The sequence below is a fragment of the Helianthus annuus genome, chromosome 3, assembly GCF_002127325.2.
Source record: "Helianthus annuus cultivar XRQ/B chromosome 3, HanXRQr2.0-SUNRISE, whole genome shotgun sequence".
NCBI classification, from domain to species: Eukaryota; Viridiplantae; Streptophyta; class Magnoliopsida; order Asterales; family Asteraceae; genus Helianthus; species Helianthus annuus.
In genome coordinates this window covers 17,519,655-17,539,918 of record NC_035435.2, presented here as the reverse complement: position 1 = coordinate 17,539,918, position 20,264 = coordinate 17,519,655, and the positions used below count along the sequence as shown (strand labels likewise).

The 20,264-nt window shown below is 42.0% G+C and overlaps 1 non-coding gene across 1 annotated transcript; it reads right to left on the bottom strand.

The window, feature by feature from the left end:
- Positions 1-615: 615 nt before the first annotated feature.
- LOC118490961 lies at positions 616-722 on the bottom strand. The gene has a single exon (XR_004890186.1). It is a non-coding gene; the product is annotated as a small nucleolar RNA R71 (small nucleolar RNA).
- Between the last annotated feature and the right edge of the window lie 19,542 nt (positions 723-20,264).

Sequence of the window (20,264 nt, the reverse complement as noted above, 5' to 3'; positions counted from 1 at the left end):
TTGTATCTCCGACCACGGGCCATGTTCATCTGAGCACGGGGCCGTGGTGAAGCTTCTGACCAATGTTCTTTTTGTTTTTATTGCAGGACTTGGAACCCAGGCGCCACATCTGAACTTTATACGTAGTGTATGAGCTCCAGTTCTAGTAGAGACATAAAAGAACCCGAACCCGAACACTTTCTAAGAAGAGGACTTAAAGCTAAAAACCAAGAGAAAGTTTCGGGAGGCACACTTCCAATGGCGGACCAACGTACCCTTATGGATTACCTACGACCCACCGTAGGTAATCTCGGCGCCGCTATCAATGCACCGAATGTCGAAGCCAACTACTTCGAACTTCGGCCACATTTGATACAAATGCTTCAAAACTCTGCAACCTTCCATGGGCTTGCGGACGAGGATCCCCATCTACATATTACTAATTTCTTAGAAATATGTGATACCTTTCGGATCAATGGAGCATCAAACGATGCCATCCGCCTTCGAATGTTTCCATTTTCACTAAAAGACCGAGCTAAGGCTTGGCTTAATACCCTCCCAGTTGGCTCGGTAAACACCTGGGATGAACTAGCCCAAAAGTTTCTATATAAGTATTTCCCTCCTGCTAAAACGGCTAAATTAATGACTGAAATTAATACATATTCACAAGAGGATGAGGAATCCTTATATGAAACTTGGGAAACGTTCAAGGAGCTACAAAGAAAGTGTCCTCATCACGGTCTTGCGGTATGGCAACAAGTATCCGCTTTCTATAATGGGTTGTTGCCACACACAAGACAAACACTTAACTCTAGCTCCGGGGGACTTTTACGTAATCGTCGCCCAAATGAAATATAAAATCAAATTGAGGAAATTGCTCAAACCAATTTTCAGTGGCACACTCCCTGAGGCAATAAATCTATTGCCCCGGGCGCCCATAAGGTTGATGAAAGCACCTCTTTACAAGCTCAAATCGAGGCCCTTTCTTCAAAAATCAAAAAGCTAGAGATGGCAAAAACAGCCTCGGTCATGACTTGTGAGGGGTGTGGTGGGCCACATGAAAATTGGAGTTGTATGAAAGAAGTAGATAATCAAACAGAATCGGTAAACTACATTTATAATAGACCTAGGCCATCGGGTCCTCCAACGGGTACCTACAACCAAGGATGGCGTAACCACCCTAACTTTGGTTGGAGAGAACCCGCCAATGGTAGAAACCAACAAAATCTAAACCAACGAACAAACTTTCAACAACCAAGAAGCGAGTCACAAAATTTCTCTCAACAACAAGGTGGACGAGAAAGGCTTGAAGATACTGTATCTCGCCTCATCTCCGACACCGAAAAGAAAAACTCGGATCCATTTCAACAATTGGAATCGAATTTTAGAAATCCACAAGCTAGTATTAAAAAATTGAATTAAATCAAATAGCTCAGAATTTCTCTGAGAGACCACAAGGCGCGTTACCAAGTAATACCGAAACCAACCCAAAGGCGCAAGTACATCTCATCATGTTGAGAAACCGTACCGTGGGTCCCGAGGAGGCTCCATTACCGCCAACTGAAAGAAGCCAATCTAGCCAAACCACAACTCCACCCAAGCCCCAACAAGAGAAGGCTTCTCCACCAATTCAAGAGCCCACTAAGACTCCTCCGGTTCCATACCCCGGTCGGTTAATTCATCAAAAGACCGATGAGCAATTCGCAAAGTTCAAAAATTTACTAAAACAATTGCATGTTAATATTCCATTTATCGAAGTCCTAACTCAAATGCCTAAATATTCAAAATTTATGAGGGACTTCCTCACTCATAAAAGGAAAATTGAATCATTGCAGTTAGTTAATTTAGGCGAAGAATGCTCCGCCTTACTACTCAACAAACTCCCGCAATAGAAGATTGACCCTGGAAGCTTCACAATTCCTTGTTCGATTGGGGAATCCCCCATTCGCAATGCACTAGCCGATCTCGGGGCTAGCGTCACCCTCATGCCCGCAACAATGTTCAACCGACTCGGCCTAGAAAACATAAGCCCTACAAAAATGAGCATACAACTCGCCGATAGGTCCGTCAAATATCCACAAGGTGTCGCTGAAAATCTATTGGTCAAAGTAGGCGAATTTGTCTTCCCGGCCGACCTTGTCATACTAGATATGGAGGAAGATACCGAAGTACCACTCATCTTTGGAAGCCATTCCTAGCTACGGCCCAAGCGGTGGTAGACATGAATGGTGGAACACTAACATTGAGGATTGGGGACGAAGAAATGAAGTTTGGAGTTGGAAAAAGAGTAGAAGACGACGACCTGGTCAACTACATGAAGGTCATAGACTCAAGTTTGGATGATGCTCTCCGACGGTGTAGCATGGGATGCAAAACATCCCACTTGGGTAACATATGACCAGGCTTTGGGTCTAGCCAAGGACCCTTATAAACGTGGCGCACTACGGAGGCATTCCGCGGAACTATCCTTAGTTTAGTTTAGATTAAATTTTATGTTTTCTAGTTTAGTTTTAATTTTCAGGAATAAAACACACTTGCGATGGTGAAGGATACCAAGGGAAACTTGAACCAGCACCCCATGCACAAAAACAGGGCCACCCGACAATTTTTCTTCATTACAGCAAGTTCAGCATGGGGCCGTGCTCACTCAACACGCCCCTGTGCCCAACCATCTGCAGAAAATGCCCAGTTCAGGTAACTGGACACGGGGCGTGCTCGCTGAACACGCCCCCGTGCCCAGGCTTCTGTTTCTTTTTACTAATTTCTGTTTCTGGCAATCTAAACAGGAGCCGTGCCCGGACACCACGGGGCCGTGTCCAGACGCCCAGTAACATACATTTTTGCTTTTTCACACCTTTTTTTCACATTCAATCAACCTAAAAGCTTATTTTTGGGACACATTGAGGACAATGTGTAATTTAAGTGTAGGGGGGAGGGGATGCTAAAACCTTGAATCTTGCAAGTCCTAATTACAAGCCTTACACAAAACTCTATTGGAACCGCTAATCACCCAAATTTTTTCAAAAATTTTTCAATTTTTCTTTTACTTATCTAGGTTTAATTTGGTAATTTCAAGTTCTAAAAAGGTTATATTTTTACAAATTTACAACCGATAGCATCATGATAAAAAAGAACCAACATAAGAAAATTATGAAACGGCATGACAAATCTAGTTAAAATTTGATTATATATACTTGATCACATAAAAACCCATTCCCACAAAAAGTGAGTTTTGAGCCTTTATTGAGCTTACAAATACACATCTTTAAACTAAATGCTCATTTTTCGTTTCTTGTGTGAATAGCCGCTTGGTTCTTACGACTCTAGAACTTGCCACGACGATACATTCCCGGTCCTTACCAACTTAAAACCCGAGTAAGTAAATGATGGAGGCATTAGGACTAACCCTTTTTTTTATTTCTACACCATTATTTTTCTTTTTTTTACCACCTACCCAAAATCCCCCTAGTTAACCCCTTTGAGCCTAAACCTTTTCATTTCTTAACCCAAAACAAACACCCTTTTACCCACCAAAACCCTTTTTTATTTTAAACCCTTTATTTTAGTAAAAAGCTCGGTTTTTCTTATGACTTCCTTAAAAAAATGATGAGGATGAAGCCAAAAAGAACTTTGTTTGAAGAATTGCTTCATCAAAATAAAAAGTTACAAAAATAAAAAGTCTTACGAAAACCGACGCTTTTTACGCGTTTCGCCCTTTTCTACTAACCACTAACCCAACCACCTACCTTTAACCCAAGCCTAACCCTTCACCCCAAAAGTCCTCTTGATATTTACAAAGGTGTATAGCTAAAAAGGAGGAGGATTGATTGCTTGGCAAGCCTATGGTAAGAGTAAGTTCCATGCCGCTCTCGAGTGATTCACTAAAATACATCTTCGGCCAAGTGTTGAGTGATCCCCCGTGAGGTATGTGAACTTGTATATAAATGGAATTTTAAAAAGGCATGTTATGCCCTAATAAGTAATTTATCTTATGTAATGTTTTAAATAAATCATGACGAATAGGATAGTAAATAAATAAAAATAAAACTTAATAAAGAATCTTGGAAATCCTGACACTCTATGACAAGCCCAAAAACCTTTTCTTCTACCTGTTCCATTTGGGAGTGTAAAAGTCACATTATAAAGAGTTATGCTTGAGGACAAGCAAAGATTCAAGTGTGGGGGTATTTGATGTGTGCAAAATGCAACATATAAATTACATCAATTGTGGCATAAAACTAACCCTTTTTAGTACTAATGTTGGAAAAAGTGTGTTTTTGTCTTCCTTTTGTATTTTCAAGATTATATGAGCTCAAATGAACAAAAGAATCAAAAAGGCAGCTAAATCTAACATAAATACAAGAAAAAGAACAAACGTGGCATGCCCGACCCCTCCCTCCCCCCCCCCCCGATAGCATCTTGCATCTTCCCAAGCAAAAACAAGAGAACAGAAGGCTGAACACGCCCCGTGCTCAGTGAGCACGGGGGCGTGCCCAAGTGTCTGCAGAAAAGACAAAGCTGTAGAAGCTTCTATCACCCACCACGGGGGCGTGCCCAGCAGACACAGGGCGGTGGTCAACTCTAAGATTCGCAGAATCTGAGGAAATCTTGATAGTACAGATACGCTTCTGCACACGGGGTCGTGCCCAGCGGACACGGGGTCGTGGTCAACTAATGCAGACAAACTGCAATTAAAGAAGAAAGAGAAGATGGGTGGACACGGGGCCGTGTCCGTGCTTCTGTATAGGCTATAAATAGGGGTGCTTGGCTCATCTGCAAACCATCCCTTGGCAAACCACCTCTCTCACACTTCACCCACACACCACCACCATCACAACCCACATCCACTGTCACACCCCTCTAAAGCCCCCACCCCTGCCTTGGAGGCGTGACATGCCCAGGATCATAGCCACCAATCATATTGAACAACGTATTTAAGTAAATAAAACCAACCACAATACAATTGGTGTCAAAACATAGTTTGAGTTTACAGCGGAAGCAACACATAAGTTTAATATAAGTTTTCCCACAACGACCACACCTCCCAGTGCAAGCTTCTTAAGCTAGGGACCTAATGACCTGCAAGGCATGTAATAACGAGTCAACAACAAAGTTGAGTGAATTCACGGTTGGTTCGCTGGCTTACTAGCCCGTATCGCGGTCTCCCAGACATGTGTGCGAAGGTTAGTATCCGTATCGCGTCGCATCGTGTCGCATCGCATCGCATCGCGGCCCTACAGGCATGTGTGCGAAGATTAGTGGAGTGGCATCCTACCTCTGGAGGATGGCCGTGCCTTGTAGAAAGTTCGTGAACTCACCTTTGCTGTTGCTTTGCTCGGTTTGTGATGTGTGTAAAATGCAACATATAAAACACATCAATTAAGGCATAAAACTAACCCTTTTTAAGTACTAATGTTGGAAAAATAGTGTTTTTGTGTCACACCCCGATTTCCACGTGTCTCACCGGTGGGCCCGGTGGGGGATTACCGTGACGATGTTGGCAACAATATAGTCAAACCACACAATTATATATTGCACAGCGGAAGCATAAGATAAATATATAAACTTCAACCTCTGATTGTAATATCAAAATGTATTACAGGGGTTGAATATATCCACATTGGATCGTAAATAAACATAAAGTATTGTTCCATCAGATACTGCAATCAAGCTTGCGAGACTTATCCCGACGCTAGGGAGCTAATACCAGCCAATTTACGTTTAGGTACCTGCACTTAATCTTTTTGGGGAAAATACGTCAGTTTACACTGGTAAATACATTCAACTGACACATTTGAAAATGTTTATTAAAAATTGATTTGAATGCACAAGGCACAAACTCTTTTATAACTTGGGAAAATTATAATAAAATCTTGTGAACGTTTTACATGTTCTTTTATGCGTTCAGTAGCCCGGGTCGTGCCGGGTTAAAGATTTATAGACACACCACGTTTGCGTAAAACCGTAGTATAAAAACCAACGGCTACGTCTTTTAATTTTTAATGTCGACACTTTATACCGGGTGTACGCCTACACCGAGATGTCGATGGTCGTGGCCATTTCGTAAAATGATGCCAAGGATATCCGGGACAACGGTCATTAAACCCCCCAAAGGCTTATAAGCAACAAAACTGTTTAAATGAGCCGATCATATTTAATCAATTAACCACCTAAGCGATGGAATTATATAATGCTCAATCAAGCGGTATTAATATACCGTAACCCAAGCCCATATAGGGGAAATAAGTTAAAGTATTTACCTTTGCAAGTATATTTCCTTATTTGGATTAAATCACCGATAGCTTTTACTGGGGCTCCTAATCTGGAACGAAGGTTTTAATTAACCTCTTGGAATCCTAACGAGTCGTTAAAATGGCCGTAGCCTAGACCGGTTGGTTCCGATATATATAGATATGGTTTAATCGCGTGAAAGGCGAAAACCGAGAATGGAGTGTGATTCTGACCCAACAAGTTCAGAGACTTGTTTTATATGGGTTAATGGTTCACACTCTGGATTTTGGGGTTCAAATGATATTATTTGACCCGTATCGGCTAAATTATGAAAACTAGTTTCATAAGCCGAACCGTGCGCGCAATAGGCGAAACGGTTAACTATGAGAGTCGTACGCTTATTTCCTAAGTCAATATGCCTTAAATGGGTTGTGGTATCAGTAGGATACCTTCCGTGACGCCCGTAACGAGTTTAAGTTAATATTATGGCCCGTAGGGGCTTTTTGGTCATTTTAAAGACTTTAAAAGGGCTTTTCGAGTTCTACAGGAAATCTGAGTTTCCCGAGCAGCTTATAAAGCTTAAAATACTTTATTTATTATTTAAAACCAGTAGAAACTGGAATCGGGTCAAAAGACCTTGTAGAACTCATGTTTTGGCCGAAAAGGGCATATTCGGTATTAACCGAACCGTAGCCATAACCGCAGGTTATGAGCAAGGTAAAAATTATTAAAAATCTTTAAAATTCCCAAAATATTATTTTAATACAGTGGGTAAAAGTTTTGATGACGAAATCTTGGTTTAGATAGGTGTTATGCTAATTGCGCCGTTAATTACTAAAGTTTACTTTAGTTGCGCTTTTTAGCATAACTCTCATTCTAGACCTCGGATTGACGCGAAACTTTAAGGACATGCTTATAATTTAATAAGCAAGGTTTTGGTCCGTTCACGTGTCCGAAATACTCGTTTTAATTTTAAAAGGCCGTTACGGTCAACTTTTAGGCGAATGACGGAAATACGTAAAAGACTCGGATAACTCATGAACCGACCACAGAGGTTTATACCAACATGTGACCTGATCCTAAGAAAGTCCTAAGGTATATTTATACCTCAATAAAACAGGTCAGAACTGAAGTCAAAGCAAAAGTCAAACTTTTGCGACATTCGGCTCCGAACCGGGTCAATATAGCAAATGATCGATTCAAACGAGCGCAAACAAGTTTATATACTTATTATCATGTTTTATGATTATCAAAACAGGTTCCATAACATATACATTACCGATTATGCATAAATCGCTAAAATAGCTTTCTGTTGACTTTTTAACCGCACGTTTGACTCGATATTTGACATAGTTAGAGTGGTGATCAGAGGGAACCCTTTTAGGGGTTTATTACCTCCATTGATACCAACTTATAACCACCTTTGATTCGTCATAAGACAGAACCATCATGGACATAATTTAAAGTCAAACCGTTTTTACGACGGTTTGGTTTTTAGCTAAATACTAAGCATAAACTGAACTACGGATGATCAAGGTAACTTACAGAAGTTAGAACTTGAATATGGAGCAGAGAAGGATGCTTATTAGCTCTTGAGATGACCAGAGAATGTGTTTTTGAGTGTGATGAATGTTATGAACTTACTAGTGCTATTTATAGCAAATGTCATGGCTCAAGATCATTACACACAACTCTACAAGTGCCCTTGGATGAATGGCAGGTGTATTAGAGGGTTATGGGTCGAGTAGGGGGCACCCATGCCTCATTGATTGGTGTTTGGTCGTTCAAATGGTCCAAAGGTCAAGTAGTTACAATGTTTCTGCATCTGGGCGTCCTACGCGGCCCGCATGGGAGTTCCATGCCATTTTAATGCGGGCCGCCTGAGTTTAAGAACTCAGACGCGTAATTGAGGTGGCTCGCGGCCCGCCTCAACTTAAGTCTAAACCTCACGCGGGCCGCCTGAGGTTTATAATTCAGAAATTTTAAATCTTTTGTCATGATTACAGAATCTGGTAATTAATAACGAAATCTTTCGTAATGATTTACCTGACCTTTCGGGTTTGAAGGGGTAACTTTGCGGTTTGGTCCTCGGTTATTTACCGATAGGGGCCTCGTGTTATTTACCCGCGCTATTAAGTCCCCGTTTATTTTATTAATTGTTCAGAAAGCCTTAACTTTCATTATTGACGCTTTTAACCCTTCTCATACGAATTTGAGTATAACTCTTTCGTTTTAAAACGGAACTTCGCGGAATTTATACAGTATATTCTAGTGAGCGTATAATACTGTTACGAAGTCTTGGGAACGTTAAAGGATCACTCAGAGGTATAATTAAACATGTTGACACAGTTAACCCCTGTAGTTCGTAATCTCTCACTTTCTTCCGCGTTTCGCTCCCGTACGATTTATGATTTATTCGTTTGAAGGTTTAAGCATTTATTTAGGGTTACTATACAGTATATTTACCCTTGTTGACATTTATAACCCTCGAATTTATATACCTTCAAGGTTTGTCAAAATTAGTCCTTTATTTATTATAGATGCCACGTGTAAACAAATGACACGTGTTAACACATCATTGGACACAAAATTCGAGGTGTTACATCCTCACCCCCTTAAAATAAATCTCGACCCGAGATTTACTCAAACAAATAGGGGTACTTTTCTTTCATTGTAGCTTCGACTTCCCACGTATATTCAGGACCTCTACGAGCATCCCATTTGACTTTTACAATCGGTACGTGCTTTCTGCGAAGTTTCTTCACCTGTCGATCTTCAATCGACAAAGGTTTTTCTATAAATTTTAAGCTCTCATCTATATGCACATCCGTGTGTGGAATCACCAATGATTCATCGGCGAAGCACTTTTTGAGATTGCAGATGTGGAACACATTGTGAATTCCATTGAGCTCTTCAGGCAAGTTCAGTTTATAGGCAACTGATCCGACTCGTTCAATGACCTCAAAAGGCCCTATGTATCTCGGACTCAGCTTGCCCTTCTTGCCGAAACGCATCACCCCCTTCCAGGGTGATACCTTAAGTAATACCTTTTCACCCACTTCGAAGTGAAAATCCTTACGCTTTGGATCAGCGTAGCTCTTCTGCCTATCGCGGGCAGCCTTGAGACGTTCCCGGATCTGGACAATCTTGTCCGTCGTCTGGAAAACAATCTCTGGTCCCGATAATTGGACCTCTCCTACTTCCGCCAAACAAACAGGCGATCTACATTTCCTACCATATAATGCCTCAAAAGGCGCAGCCTTTATGCTGGTGTGGTAGCTATTATTGTAGGAGAATTCGATCAGGGGTAGGTTTTTATCCCAATTACCACCTAAATCGATCGCACATGCACGAAGCATGTCTTCTAGCGTTTGGATAGTACGCTCACTTTGACCGTCCGTCTGTGGATGGTAAGCCGTACTAAAGTTTAAACGCGTGCCCAAAGATTGCTGGAAACTTTTCCAGAAATGAGATGTGTATCTAGTATCCCTGTCGGAGATAATAGACACAGGTATGCCGTGTAAGGCTACAATCTTATCAACATAAAGTTGGGCTAGCATATCGGAGCTATACGTCTCCTTGATGGGTAGAAAATGAGCTGATTTAGTCAGCCTATCGACTATGACCCATATTGTATCGTTTCCTTTCCTGGTCTTGGGTAACTTGGTTATGAAGTCCATAGTTACACATTCCCACTTCCACTCGGGAAGTTCAGGCTGTTGTAGCAAGCCAGATGGCTTTTGGTGCTCGGCTTTGACTTGAGCACAAGTCAAGCACTTTGCTACATGGGCGGCTACAGACTTTTTCAAGCCTATCCACCAATAATTTGCCTTTAAGTCTTGGTACATCTTGTCAGCACCAGGATGGACTGAGTATTTGGAGCTATGGGCTTCCTGGAGAACAACATCTCGTAGTCCTCCATATATCGGAACCCATATACGTCCGTTCAGTCTAAGGATTCCATCCTTGCTAAGAGTCAACTGCTCCTCAGTTACTCCTAGCTTTTCATTTGGATAGTTAGCTTCCAACACAGCCTCTCGCTGTGCCGCCAAAATCCTTTCTATTAAATTTTTCTTGACCTCAATGCTCTTGGCATTGATTCGAATAGGTTTTACCCTTTCTTTTCTGCTCAAGGCATCGGCGACTACATTCGCCTTGCTGGGATGGTACCTGATCTCGCAATCATAGTCATTCAGGGTCTCCATCCAACGGCGCTGCCTCATGTTCAATTCTTTCTGGTTGAACAAGTGCTGGAGGCTTTTGTGATCAGAATAAATCACAAATTTAATGCCATAAAGGTAGTGCCTCCACAACTTTAGTGCAAATACAACGGCACCCAACTCCAAATCATGGGTGGTGTAATTCTTTTCATGCACCTTTAATTGCCTTGAAGCATAGGCAATCACCTTGCCCTTCTGCATAAGCACACACCCCATGCCCGTGTGTGATGCATCGCAGTAAACTACGAATTCATCTGTACCCTCAGGTAAGGTCAACACAGGTGCGTTGCTTAGCTTCTGCTTCAGTATTTCAAAGGACTCTTGCTGCTTTGGACCCCAAATGTACTTTTCTTTCTTCTTGGTCAAGGAAGTCAAGGGCGCAGCAATCCTTGAAAAGTTCTCAATAAACCTTCGGTAGTATCCTGCCAATCCCAGGAAACTACGAATTTCGGTAGGCGTCTTTGGCTCTTGCCAGTTCATGACTGCCTCTACCTTAGCGGGATCTACTTGGATACCACACTCACTCACAACGTGTCCAAAAAACTGAACTTCTCGTAGCCAGAATTCACATTTCGAGAATTTGGCGTAGAGTTTCTCACGCTGTAGTAATTCGAGAATGCAACGGAGGTGCTTCTCGTGGTCAGCTTGATTCTTGGAATAGATAAGGATATCGTCGATGAAGACTATGACGAATTTGTCCAAGTACGGCTTGCAAACGCGGTTCATGAGATCCATGAACGCAGCCGGTGCATTTGTGAGCCCAAAAGGCATCACTAGGAACTCGTGATGACCATAGCGAGTCCTAAATGCAGTCTTGTGTACATCTTCATCTCTGACCCTTAGTTGATGATAACCCGACCTTAGGTCGATCTTTGAGAAGTAGCTCGCTCCTTGCAGCTGATCGAACAGATCATCGATCCTTGGTAAAGGATATCTATTCTTTATGGTAACTTTATTCAGTTCTCTATAGTCGATGGACAACCGCATCGATCCGTCCTTCTTCTTTACAAACAGGACTGGTGCTCCCCAGGGAGATGAACTAGGTCTGATAAAACCTTTCGTCAGCAGTTCATCCAACTGGGTCCTCAGTTCTTTCATTTCCGTTGGAGCTAGCCTGTAAGGTGCTCTTGCTATCGGAGCTGCTCCAGGAATGATGTCAATTCTGAACTCCACTTGTCTATCTGGTGGCAAACCAGGTAGTTCTTCAGGAAAAACCTCGGGGTATTCAGAAATGACAGGAAGATCCTCGATCTTCGACTTTGGTTCTTCAATTATCACCTGAGCCATGTAAATTACACAGCCTCTGTTCAAACACCTTGAAGCTTTCAGCATAGATACGTCTTCGGGCAATCCGTAATGCGTATCCCCTCGAATGGTAAGAGATTCACCACTCGGAGTCTTTAAAACTATCTGTCTTTTGCCGCAAATGATTTGGGCCTGATTACGGGATAACCAGTCCATGCCTAGCACGATGTCAAAACCCGCCAGTTTGAAAGGAAGTAGAGATAAAGGAAAAGAATGGTTCCTAATGGACATTTCACATCCTTCTAGAACAGTAGAGACGGTTTCTATCGTGCCGTCTGCTAACTCTACTTCGTATTTCACGTCAAGGGTTTTGATAGGCATATTTAGTAGTTGGCAAAATTTCTGGTCTACAAAGGACTTATCAGTGCCAGAATCGAATAGTACTCTTGCAAATATATTATTTACGAGAAAAGTACCTGTAAGCACATTGTCGTCCTTAACCGCTTCCTTTGCATCCATGCGAAAAATTCTCGCATTTGACTTCTTAGTCTCTTCCGCCTTCTTGGCATACTTCGGGCAATTACTCTTTATGTGCCCCTTTTCGTTACAACCATAGCAGGTTGCATCCTTTATCTTTTTGCACTCCACGGTCTTGTGATCCTTGGACTTGCATAGCCCACAGGATGGAGTCTTTTGTTGCGACTGTGAACCAGACGCAAACCTACACTTCCCGGAGTGAGGTTTCTTGCAGACCTTGCAGTGAGGTCTTCCATCAGCTTGCCCCTCCTTCTTTGCTTCCGACCCTTTCTTGCTCTCACCGTTTCCACGGTGCTTTTTCCCAGACTTTCGTGAGGTATCATCCTCACGTTTTCGCTTTTCAGCCTCCTTGCTCCTTTGTGCCCTTAGACGGACAGCATCAAGTGTAAGAGACAAGGAGAGGTCAGTAACTGACCTGAAGGTCGTCGGCCTAGAGGCCTTCACACTGGCCTTGATCGCCGGCTCTAAGCCCCCAATGAAGCGGGCAATCCTTCTAGGTTCTGGTGTCACAAGATATGGCACCAGGCGTGACATGGTGTTAAAGCTTGTCAGATATGCTTGACAATCCAGGTTTGTCATCACTAGTGAGACAAAATCCGCCTCAATCTTCTCAACCTCGTGTTGAGGGCAGTAGTTTTCTTTTATGAGGGCAATGAATTCCTCCCATGTCATCTTGTACAAAGCAGACTTACCAGATGCCTGCACCAATGCCCTCCACCACGCCAGGGCCTCGCCCTTAAAAGACTGGGACACATACTTCACCACATCCCTCGCTGCACACCCGCTGATGTCCACTATAGTGTCCATCTCGTCTAGCCAGGTGATACAGTCAACAGCACCTTTCTCCCCTGTAAATTCCCGGGGCTTACATGATACAAAGTATTTGTAGGTGCAACCCTTAGCACTGGATGCATCAGTATATTCTCTATCGCGATGAACACTGTGCTCAGTGGACGAGTGTTTGTCGTCATCTTTCTTGGGTTCAGAGGGTGGTTTGGAGTGTGTCTTTGGTTTAGAGGGTGGTTTCGACACGGTTCTGCCTTGGGACTCAGTATGTTGACGATCAATAGATGCCTGAACAGCATTGTCAATCAGAGCCTTCAGTTGTGCGCCTGTCAAATGCACTAACGCATTGTCATAGTCATCTTCATTTGTGTGGCTGTTCTCTCCATTGGGATCCGCCATTGTAACTTGAATCTGTTATAGAAGATAACAAAATTTTATTCAGGAGATTATTATATAATTGTCTTTTATGACAATTTGTCAACCATGGTACAGAGACCATATTGGGTTAACTTATTATTTCATTAAATATTAGGATTTGAATATATCCTATTTCAGCTATATAAATAGTATTGGCGGCATAAAGCCTAATCACGAGGATGTTTTATAATATTAGCCGAGATTTCAGAGAATCAAAGGCATAGAGAATTGAACCGTAGTTCTTTTATCTCTTTCTGACAGAGAGTCATAGACTGCCACTGCCTTTTGTCTTTATAAGACAATTATTATGGCCCAAAGGCACTACACCTCTAATGGATGTCTTAATATGGTTGGCCCGTAGGCACTACATCTCAAATGGATGTTTTTAATAAGGTTGGCCCGTAGGCACTACATCACTAATGGATGTTTTAATATGGTTGGCCCGTAGGCACTACATCACTAATGGATGTTTTTTTTTATACTGGCCCGTAGGCACTACATCACTAATGGATGTTTTAATAATATTGGCCCGTAGGCACTACATCACTAATGGATGTTTTAATAATACTGGCCCGTAGGCACTGCATCACTAATGGATGTCTTTATAATACTGGCCCGTAGGCACTACATCTCTAATGGATGTTTTAATAATATTGGCCCGTAGGCACTACATCACTAATGGATGTTTTAATAATATTGGCCCGTAGGCACTACATCACTAATGGATGTTTTAATAATACTGGCCCGTAGGCACTGCATCACTAATGGATGTCTTTATAATACTGGCCCGTAGGCACTACATCACTAACGGATGTTTTAATAATATTGACCACCTTCATTGGTGATTTAACCCATGATTTATAAATCATTTAGTTGGGTTTTGAAATCCTTAAAGGATTATTGTATAAAAATGACGTGCGTGATTTTAACGAATCACATCTGCCATGATTGTTAACATGCGTACAGAGGTTAACAGGGAATCAGAATCTTTTCAATTAGGTCGTACCATCTTTACTGGATCTTAAAAGACACCAAGCTAGGTTTCACCTTTTAAGATTCTTTATTTAGGCAGATCAATATAAAAGGAATGGTTTTGATTTATTTTATACATATTAAAACAAAACTCATAACATACATTCCAAAATCTCAAATACAATTACATATTGCCCTAAACGGGTCTTTCAAATAGTACATACCTCCATAGAGGTTTAAAAATAAGTGACAAGTCCACGCAGGGACTAATACAAGATAGATGTCCATGCAAGGACTAAAGATAAGTCCACGTAGGGACTGAAATACGATAAGTTGTCCACACAGGGACTTATTTTAAAGCAGAAATTACATTCGTACAACTATTAAGGGCTAGTGGTCACGTTTCTTCTTTTTGCCCTTTAGTAGGTTCGCCAAGCCTTTGAGAAATCCTCGGTGGCTTTTCTTCTCTTCCTCGAACTCTCTCTCCACTCGATCTAGTCGATGGAGTATTTCTTCCTGTTCAAGAGGAGAGAAACGTGGTTGTGGCGCTTGATGCGGAACTGGAGGTCTGGGCGGTATTGGATACCCATGAGCTGAGTAGTCCGGTGGTCCCATGTTTCCATGTGCTCCGTCAGGGTAGCGCGCATTATATCTTGCCGACACCACATAGGGGTCGCGCTCATAGCCGTAGTTGTATTGTGCTTGTGACGGTTCGAACGGATTGTAAGCCGTTGGACCCGTATAAGCAGGTATGGGTTGGTCATACCCAAATGGTGGCGAATTTCGTGCAGCTGGTGCGGAGTTCGCCTCCTGTATAGGACTTGAAGGTCCTTCTTCTTGTAGCGGCGGATAGTGGCTACTACTAGAATGTCGAGGAGTGCTGAAGTGGATACCCCCTCCTCCTCGTGTAGACATACGAGCATTTGTCCTCCTACGCCTTGGCGGATCAGGTATTACTGGTTGTGCCGGTGGCGGAGGTGGTGGCGTAACTGCCTCAAAGCGTGAATCCTCAGAGGGATCCTGTGGATGTCTCGGTTGTTGAGATGTCGGTTGAGGTGGCGTGTAGTACCACTCATGTCGGTCAAACATCGCTTGGAAACTGTCAGGTCCTTGATAGGGCGTTCCATGGAAGGATGACCCATCAGAAACTTCTATCGGATGCGTGGGCGTACCACGCGCAGGTTCAGTTGGATCCTCATCTTCCTCCATGGGATCTTCAGAAAAGTGGTCTTGTGGACCAAGCGGAACAAATCCTGAAGGTTCCTGTATGTAGTCAGCCGGATTAAACTAACTTATGTAGTATGGAGTAGGGTCGTCATAATTCCGGTGCGAAACCGAACGTTGTAGAGGTATAAAGGAAGGTTGTGGGTTGTTGGGATCATTTTCTAAATCTGGCCCAAAGGAGTGCCGGTAGGATGGCGTCGAGCTGTGCGAAGTGGAATGCCTTGCTGGTTCGTAAAGATCTCTTCGTCGTTGTGGTTCTTCGCTCCTTGTCATCGAAGGATGTCTTGTACCAGATGGCCCAGCTTCGTTATCGTGATGTGTCACGATTTCTCCTCTGCCTCTTCGTCCCCTTCCTCTTCCTCGGAATATAACAGGTGGCATTTTCCTGCTCCAAAACTTATTAAAATCGAAAGGAAAATAAAGACAAAAAGGAGTATTAATCCGAATTTGTCCTAAGTTCTTGTCTAGACTCAAGTATGTGCAATTGTGTCATTGAGATTAAACACAATGCCTAATGTGTTTAATTCACTCAAGGTTGGCTCTGATACCAACCTGTCACACCTCGATTTCCACGTGTCTCACCGGTGGGCCCGGTGGGGGATTACCGTGACGATGTTGGCAACAATATAGTCAAACCACACAATTATATATTGCACAGCGGAAGCATAAGATAAATATATAAACTTCAACCTCTGATTGTAATATCAAAATGTATTACAGGGGTTGAATATATCCACAGTGGATCGTAAATAAACATAAAGTATTGTTCCATCAGATACTGCAATCAAGCTTGCGAGACTTATCCCGACGCTAGGGAGCTAATACCAGCCAATTTACGTTTAGGTACCTGCACTTAATCTTTTTGGGGAAAATACGTCAGTTTACACTGGTAAATACATTCAACTGACATATTTGAAAATGTTTATTAAAAATTGATTTGAATGCACAAGGCACAAACTCTTTTATAACTTGGGAAAATTATAATAAAATCTTGTGAACGTTTTACATGTTCTTTTATGCGTTCAGTAGCCCGGGTCGTGCCGGGTTAAAGTTTTATAGACACACCACGTTTGCGTAAAACCGTAGTATAAAAACCAACGGCTACGTCTTTTAATTTTTAATGTCGACACTTTATACCGGGTGTACGCCTACACCGAGATGTCGATGGTCGTGGCCATTTCGTAAAATGATGCCAAGGATATCCGGGACAACGGTCATTAAACCCCCCAAAGGCTTATAAGCAACAAAACTGTTTAAATGAGCCGATCATATTTAATCAATTAACCACCTAAGCGATGGAATTATATAATGCTCAATCAAGCGGTATTAATATACCGTAACCCAAGCCCATATAGGGGAAATAAGTTAAAGTATTTACCTTTGCAAGTATATTTCCTTATTTGGATTAAATCACCGATAGCTTTTACTGGGGCTCCTAATCTGGAACGAAGGTTTTAATTAACCTCTTGGAATCCTAACGAGTCGTTAAAATGGCCGTAGCCTAGACCGGTTGGTTCCGATATATATAGATATGGTTTAATCGCGTGAAAGGCGAAAACCGAGGATGGAGTGTGATTCTGACCCAACAAGTTCAGAGACTTGTTTTATATGGGTTAATGGTTCACACTCTGGATTTTGGGGTTCAAATGATATTATTTGACCCGTATCGGCTAAATTATGAAAACTAGTTTCATAAGCCGAACCGTGCGCGCAATAGGCGAAACGGTTAACTATGAGAGTCGTACGCTTATTTCCTAAGTCAATATGCCTTAAATGGGTTGTGGTATCAGTAGGATACCTTCCGTGACGCCCGTAACGAGTTTAAGTTAATATTATGGCCCGTAGGGGCTTTTTGGTCATTTTAAAGACTTTAAAAGGGCTTTTCGAGTTCTACAGGAAATCTGAGTTTCCCGAGCAGCTTATAAAGCTTAAAATACTTTATTTATTATTTAAAACCAGTAGCAACTGGAATCGGGTCAAAAGACCTTGTAGAACTCATGTTTTGGCCGAAAAGGGCATATTCGGTATTAACCGAACCGTAGCCATAACCGCATGTTATGAGCAAGGTAAAAATTATTAAAAATCTTTAAAATTCCCAAAATATTATTTTAATACAGTGGGTAAAAGTTTTGATGACGAAATCTTGGTTTAGATAGGTGTTATGCTAATTGCGCCGTTAATTACTAAAGTTTACTTTAGTTGCGCTTTTTAGCATAACTCTCATTCTAGACCTCGGATTGACGCGAAACTTTAAGGACATGCTTATAATTTAATAAGCAAGGTTTTGGTCCGTTCACGTGTCCGAAATACTCGTTTTAATTTTAAAAGGCCGTTACGGTCAACTTTTAGGCGAATGACGGAAATACGTAAAAGACTCGGATAACTCATGAACCGACCACAGAGGTTTATACCAACATGTGACCTGATCCTAAGAGAGTCCTAAGGTATATTTATACCTCAATAAAACGGGTCAGAACTGAAGTCAAAGCAAAAGTCAAACTTTTGCGACATTCGGCTCCGAACCGGGTCAATATAGCAAATGATCGATTCAAACGAGCGCAAATAAGTTTATATACTTATTATCATGTTTTATGATTATCAAAACAGGTTCCATAACATATACATTACCGATTATGCATAAATCGCTAAAATAGCTTTCTGTTGACTTTTTAACCGCACGTTTGACTCGATATTTGACATAGTTAGAGTGGTGATCAGAGGGAACCCTTTTAGGGGTTTATTACCTCCATTGATACCAACTTATAACCACCTTTGATTCGTCATAAGACAGAACCATCATGGACATAATTTAAAGTCAAACCGTTTTTACGACGGTTTGGTTTTTAGCTAAATACTAAGCATAAACTGAACTACGGATGATCAAGGTAACTTACAGAAGTTAGAACTTGAATATGGAGCAGAGAAGGATGCTTATTAGCTCTTGAGATGACCAGAGAATGTGTTTTTGAGTGTGATGAATGTTATGAACTTACTAGTGCTATTTATAGCAAATGTCATGGCTCAAGATCATTACACACAACTCTACAAGTGCCCTTGGATGAATGGCAGGTGTATTAGAGGGTTATGGGTCGAGTAGGGGGCACCCATGCCTCATTGATTGGTGTTTGGTCGTTCAAATGGTCCAAAGGTCAAGTAGTTACAATGTTTCTGCATCTGGGCGTCCTACGCGGCCCGCATGGGAGTTCCATGCCATTTTAATGCGGGCCGCCTGAGTTTAAGAACTCAGACGCGTAATTGAGGTGGCTCGCGGCCCGCCTCAACTTAAGTCTAAACCTCACGCGGGCCGCCTGAGGTTTATAATTCAGAAATTTTAAATCTTTTGTCATGATTACAGAATCTGGTAATTAATAACGAAATCTTTCGTAATGATTTACCTGACCTTTCGGGTTTGAAGGGGTAACTTTGCGGTTTGGCCCTCGGTTATTTACCGATAGGGGCCTCGTGTTATTTACCCGCGCTATTAAGTCCCCGTTTATTTTATTAATTGTTCAGAAAGCCTTAACTTTCATTATTGACGCTTTTAACCCTTCTCATACGAATTTGAGTATAACTCTTTCGTTTTAAAACGGAACTTCGCGGAATTTATACAGTATATTCTAGTGAGCGTATAATACTGTTACGAATTCTTGGGAACGTTAAAGGATCACTCAGAGGTATAATTAAACATGTTGACACAGTTAACCCCTGTAGTTCGTAATCTCTCACTTTCTTCCGCGTTTCGCTCCCGTACGATTTATGATATATTCGTTTGAAGGTTTAAGCATTTATTTAGGGTTACTATACAGTATATTTACCCTTGTTGACATTTATAACCCTCGAATTTATATACCTTCAAGGTTTGTCAAAATTAGTCCTTTATTTATTATAGATGCCACGTGTAAACAAATGACACGTGTTAACACATCATTGGACACAAAATTCGAGGTGTTACATTTTGTCTTCCTTTTGTATTTTCAGGATGAAATGAGCTCAAAATCACAAAAGAAGCAAAAAGACTACTAATTCTACCATAAATACAAGAAAAAGGAACAAAAGTGGATTGCCCGGACCCTCAACGGCACCTCCCAAGGCAAAGGAGAAGAAACAGAGTCTGAACACGCCCCGTGTCCAGCGAACACGGGGGCGTGCCCAGGAAGCAGCATAAAAGACAAACCAGTAGAAGCTTCCATTGCCCACCACGGGGCCGTGTCCAGTGAGCACGGGAGTACAGCAGGCGCATTAATTGTAATTCGCAATTACAATTAATGAAGAGAGAGAGTGTCAGGCGGGCACGGGGCCGTGTCCAGCGGACACGGGGCCGTGTCCAGCCTTCTGTTCAGCCTATAAATAGAGGAGCTTGGCTTCATTCTCTCTCATCCCTTGGCACACCACCTCTCTCACACTTCATCCACCACCCACCACCACCATAACACCATCATCCACCACCATCATCCATTGTCCATCGTAGAGTGTGTGAGTCGTCTCAGGATCCAAGATTGATCGTAAGAGTTCTTGACAATCAAGGCCATGTTTGCCTAAGTCTCTTACATCAGTTGGTGAAGACAAGTGTTTAGTATAATACTTTTTATTTTTAATCTTTTGCACTTTTTATTTGGTTTTGTATTAATGACTTTAATAACTAGTTACTTATGT